The sequence below is a fragment of the Cervus elaphus genome, chromosome 21 (genome assembly GCF_910594005.1).
Source record: "Cervus elaphus chromosome 21, mCerEla1.1, whole genome shotgun sequence".
Lineage (NCBI taxonomy): Eukaryota > Metazoa > Chordata > Mammalia > Artiodactyla > Cervidae > Cervus > Cervus elaphus.
In genome coordinates this window covers 43,026,891-43,037,840 of record NC_057835.1, presented here as the reverse complement: position 1 = coordinate 43,037,840, position 10,950 = coordinate 43,026,891, and the positions used below count along the sequence as shown (strand labels likewise).

General features: G+C 41.7%; 1 non-coding gene across 1 annotated transcript; it reads left to right on the top strand.

The window, feature by feature from the left end:
* Positions 1-8,627: 8,627 nt before the first annotated feature.
* Positions 8,628-8,776, top strand: LOC122679704. Its single transcript, XR_006336494.1, has one exon. It is a non-coding gene; the product is annotated as a small nucleolar RNA SNORA57 (small nucleolar RNA).
* The last annotated feature ends 2,174 nt before the right edge of the window (positions 8,777-10,950 follow it).

Here is a 10,950-nt window from a genome sequence, read left to right as displayed (position 1 = left end):
GAGTGATGCAGGATCCAGTAAGAGTAGCCGGGGTAAAGTGTACAGAAAACTATTTTGCCAACTTCCTTATGGAGGGAAAAGAGGGCTCCCTGGGAACTTGAGTGAGTAAGCATCTGCTAACCTCTTAAAAGTGAAAACTGTTTCTCTTATTCTCTCCAACCCTTTCCCTTCATAATTATTATTTGGATTATAGATACCATGGAGATTCCCTTGATAACAACAGAAAACCCAGAAGATTTTAGATATTTTCATTTTGAATGTATGTATCCCTGTGAGCAGACTCCAGTCTCTCTTGGCAAGATTACTTTGTGACTTGTCTTTTAATGCCCTCCCCAGGAAAAAGTAATCTGATCTGGCCATATAAAGATGAGTAAAAGAATTTGAATTTATTCTATTTACCCGATATTTCACTTAAAGGAAATCTTCAGGCTAAAGTTATTTTTATTTATTAAAGAATAATTTTTTAGCACAAATATAATTACACATAATTGTGTGTTTTGACCTGAGTTTATAAATAACAAGGTTCAATGTCAGATAATGGTATTGCTGGGAGTGACTCCTACTTGGTAGGGATGTTTATGTACCTTTTCAAATACTTTCCCATGAAGCAGATGAAAGAGGTGTCATGGGAAGAACTTTAACTTCCCATTAATCACAACTAGCACCTAACTATCCCCAAGGAGCCCAAGTAATTCAAGTGGCAACCTGAATAAAGAGAACTTTCTCCATAGAAAAAGAGACACCAGTCATATGTGGTCCTACCAGTCATCTCTAAGTGGGAAATACTTGAGGGTCAGCATGTGTACAACTCTAAAACAGATTTTGTAATGGCTGCAGCTGAGAAATAAGTACTTTTAGACAAAAAGTACTTAAGACTAATTTGTTTTATCGAGAAATAACATAATAGAGGGAGAGTCTAAAGGGAAAATTTAAAAAATGACAATAGCAATTGTTTTAGACAGTTGGGATTGTTGATGTGTCTTATTTCAAAAAAACAGAGATTCCCATTTGTGTTCTAACAATTTTTGAAAAACTCATCCCATCAACCTAATCAGGTTCAATCTCTGATCAAGACAGTGAAAACTTCAAAAGTTGATGAGACCCAAATAAAAAGAGAGAGAAAAAAAAGAAAAAAAAAAGTTGATGAGACATTGAAGTAGCTTTTTATAAATTTTGCAAAATTTTACATTTTGCTTTTTATAAAATTGCATCTGTTTATCTACCTTTAGAAGTGAAAGTGTTAGCTGCTCAGTCTTTTCTCTTTGTGACCCTATGGACTGTAGCACGCTAGACTCTCCTGTCCATGGAATTCTCTAGGCAAGAATACTGGAGTGTGTAGCCATTCTCTTCCCCAGGGGATTTTTCCAACCCAGGAATTGAATACAGGTCTCCTACCCTGCAGGCAGGTTTTTACCTTTAGAAATAGATATGGTTTATTAGAAAAAAGCCACCATATAAAACTTTAAACTTATCCTAAACAATATCATGTTTTTATACAATTTCTTCCCTGATGACTCAGTCAGTAAAGAATCCACCTGCAATGCAGGAAGCCTGGATTTGATCCCTGGGTCAGGAAGATCCCCTGGAGAAGGAAATTGCAACCCACTCCGGTATTCTTGCCTGGAGATTTCATGGACAGAGGAGCCTGGTGGGCTACAGTCCATGGGGGTCACAAGAGTTAGACATGACCTAACAACTAAGCCACCACCATACAGTATCTTACAGTTTTCAAAGCACTTTCAAAGACATTTAAAATATGTTAACATGTGAATTGAATTCTTACTAAAATATTCTGAAAAAGTTATTTGGAAAAATCCCATGAATCTGTTTTCTACCTTGAATTTAAAACTCTAGTTTATAAAGGAAAATAAGTCTTAGAGGTGTGCAAGAAAAAATAAAATAAAACAAACGTCAGCTCTAAATGGCCAGTGTAATTTTTTGTCCATCCTAGAAACATTACAAAGTTGAGTAAACAGTTAATCTCCCTTTTGCTACATTATTTACATTTAATTACTGGGGGAGAATGTTAGAAAAGTCTTTGAGATTTGGTGAACAATTCTCTATCCATCCAGCCCCTTAGTTTTTAAATATTTAAGGCAAGTCATTAAAAGCCGAGTCTGATGTGTTAGCCTGGCCTCATGTCCCCATGAGAGAATGTCTTATGCAGACTCTTGCCTACATAAGAGTCTGCCCCATTCTTTCACTGACTTATGCCTTCTCATAGGATTTTCTGACCAGCTACTTGGCAGAAGAACAGGAGATAATTCCAGGTTCTCTTTTTGAAGCTGCTTGCCTATGGAAATGGAGAAGGAAATGGCAACCCACTCCAGTATTCTTGCCTGGAAAATCCCAGGGATAGAGGAGTCTGGCGGGCTGAAGTCCATAGGGTCGCAGAGTCATACACAGCTGAAGAACGGAGCACACATGCAGGCCTGTGGAGAGTCTATGTTCCTGTCTGGACCCTCTGGGTGCCAAGCTTCTTGGCCAGGAAGCTTGTGCAGAGGTGTCCTATGGAGGCCCAGCTCACTGGGACCATGTTCAGTTCAGTTCAGTTCTCAGTCATGTCTGACTCTTTGCAACCCCATGGACTGCAGCCCACCAGGCTTCCCTGTCCATAACCAACTCCTGGAGTTTGCTCAAACTCATGTCCATTGTGTCAGTGATGCCCTCCATCCGTCTCATCCTCTGTCATCCCCATCTCCTCCTGCCTTCAATCTTTCCCAGCATCAGGGTCTTTTCCAATAAGTCAGTTCTTCACATTAGGTAGCTGAAGTACTGGCGTTTCATCTTCAGCATCAGTCCTTTCAATGAATATTCAGCACTGATTTCCTTCATGTGGCTAGGTGTGAATATGTAGTGAAGAACTAGGAAGATGCACACAGAGGCCATGTTCTCCAGCTTAGCTTGTATCAGTAAGAAAGTTAATGTGTTGATCTTCATCTGCTTCCTATGGCTGCAGACTGTTATTATTTCTGTTCAAGAGACAAAAGGAGTGATACACAGTCTATTAACCTTGAAAGATGAAAACAAGAACCGATACTTAGGGCTTTCCTGGTGGTTCAGTTGTTAAGAATCCACCTGCCAATGCCAAGGACATAGGTTTGATCCCTGGTCTGGGAATATCCCACATGCCACGGAGCAACAATGCCCAGGCGCCGCAACTACTGAGCCTGCACTCTAGGGCCCGTGAGCTGAAACTATTGAGCCTGGGCATAGCAATAAAGACCCAGCGCTGCCTAAAATAATAATAATAAAAATAAAGAACATATGTTTACCAAAATAACACATGGTCATCTTTGCTTCTGATGGTGCAGCCAGGAGACTTGCTTACTTAGTACTCTGTAGATTCAGGTCTTGTAGAATTGTATCCTGGTGTTTTGAGGCAGTGTATCTGTTGCTGTTTTTCCAGTGGGTCAGCTGGTTATTAGCTGGGACAGACAGACCCCAGTGATTTGGTCATAAAGGCTTTCATGTACATGAGGCTGCTGCTGCCCAAGAATTACACAGGGCCATCATGTTGTAGTTGAGGCCCAGAAAAGGATTAGAAGGTTGTGGGAAAAGAGGTTCTTTTGCTATATATCATTGTGCAAGCTCTTTAGGCACAGGTCGTATGGAATGATTTTAGCTTTATTGTATTTTTTTTCCCCAAAAAGGCCTTCAATCTAGGGCTGTAGATATCATGCTTCCCAGGTGGTGCTAGTGGTAAAGAACCCACCTGCCATTGCAGAAGACATAAGAAACACAGATTCAGTCCCTGGATTGGGAAGATACCCTGGAGGAGGGCATGGCAATGCACTCCAGTATTCTTGCCTGGAGAATCCCATGGACAGAGGAACCTGGTGGGCTACAGTCCATAGGGTCGAAACAAGTCAGACAAGACTGAAGTGCCTTATTACATACATAGATTTCAGAGCAGTTAAGTTTGGTTCGGGTAACAGAGCCTCACAGCGCATGGGTAGGAATCAGAGTCAATGTTTTTCCCGGTCTGCATTTAGTTGTTATGGGGCTAAAGTGTGGAAGGCTTACTCCCTGCATTCACATGGTTTGTCTCAGAAAAACTCTCCCCAACCCATTGTCTTCAGGTAACTATGTTCGGACACGCAGGGGTAGTGCTTGCATCAGTGAATAGCCCCCCAGTAGGGGAGCCCTTTTTAAATGAGAGATTGACCATCTTTACTTGAGGTAGAGAAGCTACCTAATGAAGTTTTTTCAAACAAAAGCTCAGGCAAATAGAAAAGTCTAGGCTGGGAATGCTCTTATCTTTAAGGACAAAGTTTGTTTGGGTGACAAGGTAGAGTTGGATTGGATTTTAAAAGCTATCAGAACATGATCTTCTGGAAAATGAAAGAGAAATAAAGAATGTTTGGTTAAGAGGAAGAGAAAGATTTTCTTAGGAGCAAGGTTAAGCTTTTACAGAAGAGGGTAGACCAATATGAGCAGAAAAACAAGACCTTGGAGGTCAGTCTAGGCAAATAAGTAATGGGAGAGGTATGTACCCAGGTTTAGTTGTCCTTACAGACAGGATTAGAGAAGAGTGTACTAGCTGTTACTTGCTCAGAAAGGGTGATTGTGGTTCAAGGAAAACGACCAGAGGAAGGGCAGTAAGATCTCCAGAAGCTCACTGGAATGATTCTCTCAGAAGGAACCTGGATCCAGGAAACCAGGGAGGAGCATACCCTTAAAACTGTGAATAGTTTCTCTCTGAAGACTTGAATCAACTGTCAACGAGCAGTTTTATAAGTTAGATCTGTAACAGAAGAAAGGACTGAAGTGAAGTGAAGTCACTCAGTCATGTCTGACTCTTTGCGACCCCATGGACTGTAGCCTACCAGGCTCCTCCATCCATGGGATTTTCCAGGCAAGAATACTGGAGTGGGTTGCCATTTCCTTCTCCAGGAGATCTTCCTGACCCAGGGACTGAACCCAGGTCTTCCGCATGGTAGGTAGACACTTTACTGTCTGAGACACCAGGGAAGAAAGAATCGTGATTAAGGCATTAGCAGGTGCATCAGTGATCTCAGGTGATATTCTCTCTCTCGAGGTAAAATGACTGGGAAATATATGAATAAGTGAAAGTAGTGGGAAGATAACACATAATACCTCCTGCTATGTATCATGTACTAATCTCAGAAATTTACCTATGCGTTAATTTAACATTTAACAATAATCTCACAAGAAAAGGAATGCTAAAAATTCTGTTTCACATATAAGGAAACTGAGACACAGTAACTTAAAGGATTTGCCCAAGGATATATAGCTAGTAAATAAAGCAGCTGGAATTCAGACTCATGTAGTTTAGCTCCAGACTCTGGACTCTTGATCACACTAATTTACTGTGTCTTATATTGAAGTTCAGTGATGGGTTCAAGAGTCATCTGATGAAAAAATCCTTTCCAGGTGGGATTATTCAATGTGAGGATGAAGTGAAGGAAATAGACACATTGGCTTGGAGAAGGTATACTTTTATAAGACTTTTGTTCATTTAATTCATGCTTCTTAAAGGACAGGCATGCAGGTGTTTAAGGAGCAAGGCTAAACCTAGAGGAGTATGTTAGAAAAACAAACGTCTAAAAAGAAAAGTGGAAGATTCAGCAAACAGAGTGAGCTTTTTAGGTGTTAGAGAAAGAGATGGACAATGTAACTTAATTGTGAAAATGTAACTGAGTCTCCATAAAATGAGGAAGAGGATAAAGACAATGCAAGAGACATGTTCCAGTGTACCCCAAAAAGTTTTTATGGAAGAAGAAAATATTTTTGTTGACATTAAAGTTTCTGAGTTATTCAAGATCTGTTGAGATAAAGAACTGAGGAAAATTCAGGCTCTAGGGAGAAAAAATTGTTTGGCCTGACTGGGCCTCAAGGGGCACAGATTCTCCTTCAGCTTTGTTCCGTAATCTGCTGGAGGTGAGGCAAAACTAATGAAATCCATCAGGCAAAATTCATAGGTCTTAATTCCATTATCAGCAGCATTAAGGAATACTAGCTCATAAAACTAGAATGGATACTGCAGTGAAAATACTTTCTATGATATTGTAATGATGGACATAAGTCATAATGCTTTTCTCCAAACCCATAGAATGTATAGAATCAAGAGTGAATCGTAAGGGCAACTATGGACTTTGGGTGATTCTGATGAGTCAACATAAGATCATCCTTGGTAAAAAGTGTACTTTTCTAGTGAGTGATGTTTTTAATGTGTTGTTGCTGTTCACTCACTCAGGCATGTCTGACTCTTTGTGAATCCATGGACTGCAGCACGCCAGGCTTCCCTGTCCTTCACTATCTCCCAGAGCTTGCTCAAACTCATGTCCATTGAATCAGTGATGCCATCCAACTATTGCATCCTCTGTCATCCCTTTCTCCTCCTGCCTCAATCTTTCCCAGCATCAGAGTCTTTTCTAATGAGTCGGCTCTTCACATCAGGTGACCAAAGTATTGGAGCTTCAGCTTCAGCGTCAGTCCTTCCAATGAACACCCATGACTGATTTCCTTTAGGAGTGACTGGTTTGATCTCCTTGCAGTCCAAGGGACTCTCAAGCGTCTTCTCCAGCACCACAGTACAAAAACATCAATTCTTCAGCATTCAGCCTTTTTTATGGTCCAACTCTCACATCCATTTGGAAAAACCATAGCTTTGACTAGATGGACTTTTGTTGGCAAAGCACTGTCTCTGCTTTTTAATACACTGTCTAGGTATGTTGTAGTTTTTCTTCCATGGAGCAAGCATCTTGTAATTTTGTGACTGCAGTCACCATCTGAGGTGATTTTGGAGCCCCAAGAAAATAAAGTCTGTCATGGTTTCCATTATTTCCCCATCTATTTGCCACAAAGTGATGGGACCATCACTTTGCCATGATCTTAGTTTTTTGAATGTTGAGTTTTAAACCAGCTTTTTCACTCTCCTCTTTCACTTTCAGCAAGAGGTTCTTTAGTTCCTCTTCACTTTCTGCCATAAGGGTGGTATCATCTGCATATCTGAGGTTATTGATATTTCTCCCAGCAATCTTGATTCCAGCTTGTGCTTCATCCAGCCCAGTATTTCTCATGATGTACTCTGCATATAAGTTAAATGAGCAAGGTAACAATATACAGCCTAGATGTACTCCTTTCCCGATTTGGAACTAGTCTGTTGTTCCATGTCCCATTCTAACTGTTGCCTCTTGACCTGCATACAGATTTCTCAGGAGGCAGATAGGTAGTCTGGTATTCCCATTTCTTTAAGAATTTTCCACAGTTTGTTGTGATCCACACAGTCAAAGGCTTTAGCATAGTCAATGAAGCAGAAGTAGATGTTTTTCTAGAATTCTCTTCCTTTTCCTATGATACAATAATGAAAGTGAAGTTGCTCAGTCATGTCCGACTCTTTGCAACCCCATGGACTATAGCCCATCAGGCTCCTCAGTCCATGGGATTTTCTAGGAGAGAGTACTGGAGTGGGTTGCCATTTCCTTCTCCAGGGGATCTTTCCAACCCAGGGATCGAACCCAGGTCTCCCGCATTGTAGGCAGACACTTTACCATCTGAGCTATCAGGGAAGCCCTGGATGTTGGCAATTTGCTTTCTGGTTCCTCTGCTTTTTCTAAATCTAGTTTGAACATCTAGAAATTCTTGGTTCACGTAGTATTGAAGCCTGGCTCAGAGAATTTTGAGCTCTACTTTGCTAGCATGCGCAATGAGTGCAATTGTGTGGTAGTTGAAACATTATTTGGCATTGCCCTTCTTTGGGTCTGGAATGAAAGCATCTTTTCCAGTCCTGTGTTCACTGCTGAGTTTTCCATATTTGCTGGCATATTGAGTGCAGCACTTTAACAGCATCATCTTTTAGGATTTGAAAGAGCTGGAATTCCATCGCCTCCACTAACTTTGTTAACGGGTAGGCTATGAATACGCGAGGACAGGACATATATGGAAATCTCTGTATTTTCCCCTCAACTTTGTTGTATGCTTCAAACTGCTCTAAAAATATCTTTTTAAAAATCTGTGGTAGAAGGTGAGGGTGGGATGTTTGAGAGAATAGCACTGAAACATGTATATTACCATATGTAACATAGCTGACCGGTGCAAGTTCTGTGCATGAAGCAGGGCACTCAAAGCCTGTGTTCTGGGACAACCCAGAGGGATGGGGAAGAAGGATGGGGAAGGAGGTGAGGGGGGGGTTCAGGACAGGAGGACACATGTACACCCACGGCTGAGTCATGTTGATGTACGGCCAAAACCACCACAATATGTAAATAATTAGCCTCCAATTAAAATAAAGAAATACATTTTTAAAAATAGAATGGAGACTCAATGGTTAGACAGAAGCCATGGTATACTCAGCACTGGAGTTCCAAATGAAAAGAAATCAGAAGGTAATGAACAATAAGATTTTTAAATACAACCAGAAAGGAAAGGTGATTCAAAGAAAACTTGAGAAATTTCTTTGTTTGCAAACAAAAGGGAGTGATATGGCAAATGCTGCTTTCTGAGAAAGGAGACTTTATAGGTGCATTTGTTACTGAGTCCAAGTTCACACTACTTGCTGCATGAAAAGTGAAAGTGCAGAGGGCGGCGACTGAGTGAGTGTGGCCTGCTGGGCGTGGGGATCGGGCTGGTGTTCTTGTGGAGGGGGGACGGCGCCTGTGGACCCTCCTTTTCTTGGCGGGGGTCGGGCGTGCAGTCCCGATCCGCGTAATGTACGGAGGTAGAGGGAACGGGCTCTGGCCCCCTCGGCGTCATGTCTTCGGTACCGGCGGCCAGCAATCCGCCGGTTCTATCCTCAAGCGCCGGGACACAGAGCTAAAAAAAAAAAAAAAAAAAAAAAAAAGTGAAAGTGCAGTGTTAGTTCTCAGTCATGTCCAACTCTTTGCAACCCCATGGACAGTAGGCTGTGAGGTTCCTCTCTCCATGGAATTCTCCAAGCAAGAATAATGGAATGAGTTCCCGTTTCCTACTCCAGGGGATCTTCCCGACCCAGGGATCAAACCCATGTCTCCCAGATTGCAGGTGAATTATTTACCTTCTGAGCTACCAAGGAAGCCATCTTGCTGCATGACAGACCAATAAATTGAGAGACGAGGTGTTGGGGCAAGGAATAGTGACTTTTTTGGAAAGCCAACAGACCAAGAAGACGGAGGACTAGTGTCCCAAGGAACCAGAGATCAAATTGCCCACATCCGTTGGATCATCAAAAAACCAAGAGTTACAGAAAAATGTCTACTTCTGCTTTATTGGCCATGCCAAAGCCTTTGACTGTGTGGATCACAACAAACTGTGGATAATTCTTCAAGAGATGGGAATACCAGATCACCTTACCTGCCTCCTGAGAAATCTGTATGTAGGTCAAGTAGTAACAACTAGAACCAGACAAGGAACAACAGACTGGGCTCCAAATTGGGAAAGGAGTACGTCAAGGATGTATACTGTCACCCTCCTTATTTAACCTATATGCAGAGTACATCATATGAAATGCCAGGCTGGATGAAGCATAAGCTGGAATCAAGATTTCAGGGAGAAATATCAATAATCTCAGGTATGCAGATGACACCACCCTTATGGCAGAAAACGAAGAAGAACTAAAGAACCTCTTGATGAAAGTGAAAGAGGAGAGTGAAAAAGTTGGCTTAAAACTTAACATTCAGAAAACTAAGATCATGGCATCTGGTCCCATCACTTCATGGCGAATAGATGGGGAAACAATGGAAACAGTAACAGACTTTATTTTGAGGGGGGCTCCAAAATCACTGCAGATGGTGACTGCAGCCATGAAATAAAAAGATGTTTGCTCCTTGAAAGAAAAGCTATGACTAACCTAGACAGCACATTAAAAAGCAGAGACATTACTTTGCTGACAAAGTCCATCTGGTCAGAGCTATGGTTTTTCCAGTACTCATGTATGGATGTTAGAGTTGGACTATAAAGAAAGCTGAGCACCAAAGAATTGATGCTTTTGAACTGTGGTGTTGGAGAAGACTCTTGAGAGTCTCTTGGACTGCAAGGAGATCCAACCAGTCCACCCTAAAGGAAATCAGTCCTGAATATTCATTGGAAGGACTGATGTTGAAGCTGAAACTGCAATACTTTGGCCACCTGATGCAAAGAACTGACTCATTTGAAAAGACCTGATTCTGGAAAAGATTGAAGGTGGGAGGAGAAGGGGATGACCGAGGATGAGACAGTTGGATGGCATCACCAACTTGATGGACATGAGTTTGAGCAAGTTCTGGGAGTTGGTGATGGAGAGAAAATGATGCAGATGGTGATGCTGCAGTCCATGGGGTCACAAAGAGTCTGATATGACTGTGCAACTGAACTGAACTGAGTGTCCCAAATAACCATCTTACCCAAGTTAGAGTCTGGGCTTCTTTTATACTAAAGAGGAGGGACTGTGGCTAGTTGTTGCAAACTGCTTCCTGCTGGAATCCTTTGTTCATGCCACTGTCCACATAGGTCTGGTCACAGCGCTGCTATAAACCTCCAACAAGATGAATATTATTCTCTGTTCTGCAGCATTTTAACGAATACGTGTTATACCATTAAAGGTCAGAGGCTGGAGAATTGGCTATTCTATATATTTCAGACCATAGGAAACATTCTATTAGAAAAGGTGGAGAACTTACAACTAAGCACAGGCAACAGAGCACAAAGGATAGAGCTAAGGGAGCAGATCCAGCACGGAGTCAGGTTTCCTCTGTTACACATCCACCCTACAATATGATAAATATCTATATTCAGCTCAGAATAGAGAGTCCTTGCAATGGATTTCATATGAACAAACCCTAAGTTCCATATAGTACGGGACTTACTAGCAACTAAGTCACAGTTTCCTCTGGTAACTGTCATATGGTCTAGATTTTTTTCAAGTACGGTGTACTTATGTGTACTTAGTCAGTTGTGTCTGACTCTCTGTGACTTCTGGCCTGTAGCCTGCCGGGCTCCTCTCTCCATGGGATTTTTCAGGCAAGAATACTA